The sequence below is a fragment of the Betta splendens genome, chromosome 1 (genome assembly GCF_900634795.4).
Source record: "Betta splendens chromosome 1, fBetSpl5.4, whole genome shotgun sequence".
NCBI classification, from domain to species: Eukaryota; Metazoa; Chordata; class Actinopteri; order Anabantiformes; family Osphronemidae; genus Betta; species Betta splendens.
In genome coordinates, this window is record NC_040881.3 from 13,557,997 (window position 1) to 13,562,570 (window position 4,574).

Consider the following 4,574-nt stretch of genomic DNA (forward strand, 5'->3'; position numbering starts at 1 on the left):
AATTGTAAAGTGTCAAACTTTAAATAGATGAACACGATGAAAAGATGACAAAGATTAAAAAGTTGATCAACATTAAAAGTTGACCAATATTAAAACGTTGACCAACGAGCATCCGTGCTGACAGTGAACATCAGTGTTTAAAGCCCCCCAACTGTCTTGTTCAATAGCAGATTCCACAGGTTCCTGTGACTACCGATCAACTATAAACTTAATCAAAAAAGAAGGTTTTAATCCGGATCTCAGTACCTCAGTATCTCAAGAACAGTAAGCTGCTTCCACAGGACAGGAGCTTGGTAGATAAAAGCGCTGCTTCATATTTTACCTAAAAAAAAAAAAAAAAAACACTCTAGAAACTGCATGTAGACCAGCACTGTGACCATTCTGTTACGAGTATAAGGAGCTATGATGAAACAGGACAGCATTAAATGCTTTGTAGGCGAGTAGGCGAATTCTGAATTATAGCCTAGCTTTTTACAGGGAACCAGTGGAAAGAAGCTTATGTAGGAGAAACGTCATCTCTCCTAAATCCAATCAGACAGAAGCAATTTTAATTATCTGTAGCCACAGGGCATCCTATGAGTAGTAGTCCAGCCTAGAGGTAACAAACACAAATTCATTTTTTGGCATCACTAAGAAAGGATGTGCTTAATTTTAACGCTTATTCAAATGGAAGTAGGGGTTTCCTACACCTCAACAGCCCAGCTTTTTATGATCAACAGTCTTACAAGTCTTCAAAAAAGGTACTTTTATTAGTCAACTTTGCAAATGTATTTTACAGTTGCTTTGCAGTTCTAGCTCAGTTGTCTTGTTCTAGAACTTAAATAAGCAAGATGAGCATCCAGTGAAGTATTTTTAGGTCTGGAGACGTGTAATGTGGTTAGCATTTTCCTGCCAAATAAACAAAATAAATAAATAAACAAATAAAGCACCTCATTAAAGTAATATGATAATTTAGTGGCTTCGGTCTTTCTGAAACCATTTACAGTGTTTGTTAACTATACAGGTTTAAAGTTTTGTTCAGACTAAAGCCATGAAAACTGTTCTGCTGAGTTCAACCATTCAAAGCCTTTGAATGGTAGCAATAGCAAATCAAAGATCTGTGTGATTTAGTGAAATGGTTTAACCTCAACTTTGTTAAGATGAATCACTTAATGAGGTTACTGAAAGTTGTGACAGTGAACATACCCAGATTTAATCACCTCTTGTACGCAGTGGAGGTCATCACTTAAGTCCTCATGAAGCAGTTCTGAAAAAAAAATACCCATCAGATACTGGCCTTAACTGATGCTTCATACAATAATTATTTTACTGTTTGTTGAGCAATACATAAACCTGGTTCGTCTTCAGCCTCTGTAATACACTTTTGAGTGGCCATGACAACAAATGTCACATTTATACAGTCAATGATCCTTAACACAAATGCAGGTACTGTATGGTCAAATCTGATACAAGTGAAGGCAGAACTCACTGCTGCAGTGTAGTCTACAAATGTTGCTGGACTGAGTTGTGCCATCTGTGCAGGCCACGGTTGCAGAGCTGGAAGATGCCATACAATGTTTGGGCATTTTCACAGTCATTTGTTGCCTGGAGAGCATGTCCAAGGCCTGGCAGCTGAAGGTTTGACAAGGAGGGGAGGCCCAGCAGCAGAGGGGACCGTCGCCTCCGGCAGGGAAGGGACCTTTGCACACAAGACACTGTGTTTGCAGAGGTCGGGGCTAACAGGCCCTTCAGCACAGAGGTCATTGCCACCGTCATGGGGTGTGTTCAGTCATGGGAGTCGCCGTCGGGATGGTTGCCACTGGCAGCGGCAGGACTGGCAAAGAGGGGAGGCCCAGAAGTGTCAGGACTACCAGCGAGCCACTAGATTGCACACCTGTGAAAAGGCCGACCCAGCACTGGTTCGTCAATCCTGGTGTGACCCCCTGGTTTGAAACTTCTGACTGTCACTGTGCTGGTGTTAAATCCTGACATGTCCTCTGATTGACAGACAACTGAAGACAACAGAAGAACAAAGAGTTGTACTGTGACAGGACCTCCATTAAACCAAAGGAGAAATCAGCTAAATGTGATTTTGTAGTTCTGGTGTTTCTATTAAATGTTCCTCCCCATGTAAAGTGTCAGTTCAAATGTCTCATTCAATACACAGCTGCTGTTAACATGTACAACATGACAGTAGAAGCAGCAAAAACGTACATGTATCCAAGTCTTTGGGGTGGTTATCCAGGACCTTCAGCAGCTGATCCCTAACTTGACATTGACAAAATGGCACCTTGAGCGACAGAGCAGCCCATCTTCATCTCCACTTCAAAGATCATTGAACTCTGAAAACAAGCAAGCTGGCCTTCCCACATCTGCAGAGCTACTATTGCGTTTGGTTAGGTTAAAGAATTGTGTCCAGCAGCTTGATTTAAATGGAGAGCCTGGTTCTAAACCTGTTGACCAGGTACACATGATGTGTCCAGGCAGGAAGAAGCTGGAAGCCACCATTTGAGCCAGGGGCACAGTGAGGAAGTTAGAAGAGGTCTCTCCTAGCTTCTAACTGCCTGAACCAGTGGGCACTTCAACCAGCAGGTTGAGGAGGTTGGAGACAGTTTAAAACAGAAGCCAATTAGTCAAAGATTTAAAGACCATCTACACTGACGCAATTGCTGATGCAAACACCTCCCTCCATATTCATCTGATCACCTAATTCCTTCCAGACTCCATTCACCATTTCACAGACCCAGCATTCAGCCAGTGCCACTATTTGAACCGTCCTCCACACTCACCTGCAGCTAATTGTTTAATCATCTTTACTCGTTCCTCAGCCACTGCCTATAATGAGCTATGAGAATAAATCAGCCCATTTATCTGTTCTTTTACTGTCCTCAGTGTGTCGTTGATTCAGTTTCATACTCTGGGTACGATAAACATGGTTCACTATTTCTTACATTGGATTTGTTGCTGTGTTGAGTCGTCACTTTGCACATTAGTCCAGATGATGATTAGACAAATTTGTAGAAAAGTATGTTTAGATTAATTCATTTCTAGAAAGCAATCATTAGGACTTTTACACTTTACAGCTTTAGATTTCAGATTCATTCAGATCAAAAAGCTTTAAATCATGGTCACTTGATTGGATGTTTTACATTCCAGCACTCATCCACGTTTTACATTCCAGCACTCATCCACAGAACAGCGCTTTGACCAAGCTGGGACATGTCAAAACCTTTCTTTATCTAATTGTGTTTTTTTATTCAGTTGTTAGGATGAAGTAGTGCTGTTTTGCTCACCAGAGCCCAGTTAAAGGAGCCCCGATGAATCAGTCATTACAGTGATGAGAACAGATCACTACCTCAGTCAGGTAAATCCTTTGTTCCTCTAAACTACAGCTGACTGGTTTTGAACCACATCGATTAAAAGTGAAACCTTCACATCATCAGCTGAATAAATTAGTCGTTTTTTTACTGATCTAAATCTGCATGGTTACATCACTATTATTTTATCTGTTTTTTTTTTATTTTAAATGGGACCAATTACAACTAGAAAAAGTTCTCAGAGAAATAACATGGGAAGGCTTATAAACTGCTGATGTCAAAACCAGAAAAAAAACGTTGACTGCAACAAAAACAAGACAAAAAGATGAAAAAATAAAACGATGATTAAAAAAAGATTAAAATATTGACCACCATTAAAAGTTGACCAAGTTGGTGTGAATTTTATGTTTGAGGACTGAAAATTGTGGCCACACTCGTTTTACAATGTGTCTTCTTCTGTGGTGTCCGAAACTCGTTCACCCAAAGGATCAGGCACCAAAACACAAGAGGAACATAGTTTAAGCAGTCCAGTACATCGAGTGTCATCACTTGACTTCCACGCCTCTAGTGGGCACTCTGGTTTTGTTTTAAGTGGTTTGTTGTCGTGTTTTATGTAATTTCCTGTTGTAATCAGTCTGATTAGTGTTACCTGTTTTAGTTAGTACTTACTGTAGGGTTCTTGTTTGTGGACAGTTCTTGTGAGTTCGTTTCTGATATCACATTAGTTCGATCTAGTTACCTCGTTCCTATCCTGAGTCAAGGTTTGTTTATGTGTTTTAGTATTTTCATAATTAAGACTAGTTTTTCCTGCTTAGTAGTGTTTTGAGTTGGTCATTATTTCTTGCATTTGTTTGCCTTTCTGTGTTTATATTCAACTACTTAATTAGACCTTAGTTAAATCTTGTGGGTGGTACATTTGGGTCCTCCTTCTGGTTTTGTTTGTGAGCCTTAGCAGCCGTTTTCTCCCACTCACTGAGTGCAGTGAAGCTCTCTGTTTGCCAATTCAAGAGCATTTGAGAGTGCTCAGAGCTCTACTTGTGTAGTGGCTGTTTGGTGAAGCCAAACAGCCACTACACAAAAGGATGGTCGGGCCCTGTCATGACCCGCTTGAGGGGAAAATACCAAACGAGGGCATGAAACTATGAAGTTGAAAGGCTGTAGCTTGGAGGGAGAAGCTAAGGGAGCTATGGCATGCAGAGAAAAGTGTGGCTAACGTAGCAAGCATGGTGACAGTAGCAAATGCTCACTGAAAATGTCCAACAAACCTCTCCTTCCCAC

General features: G+C 40.8%; 1 long non-coding RNA gene across 2 annotated transcripts; it reads right to left on the reverse strand.

Moving 5' to 3' along the window:
- Positions 1–752: 752 nt before the first annotated feature.
- On the reverse strand, positions 753–2,714 carry LOC129604361 (uncharacterized). 2 transcript variants are annotated; one of them, XR_008695170.1, is made up of 5 exons: positions 2,194–2,714; positions 1,874–1,991; positions 1,469–1,678; positions 1,186–1,246; positions 753–888 (listed from the first exon to the last, which is right to left on the reverse strand). It is a non-coding gene; the product is annotated as an uncharacterized LOC129604361 (long non-coding RNA). The 2 variants fall into 2 exon arrangements; XR_008695169.1 differs by having other exon boundaries at positions 1,469–1,991.
- Between the last annotated feature and the right edge of the window lie 1,860 nt (positions 2,715–4,574).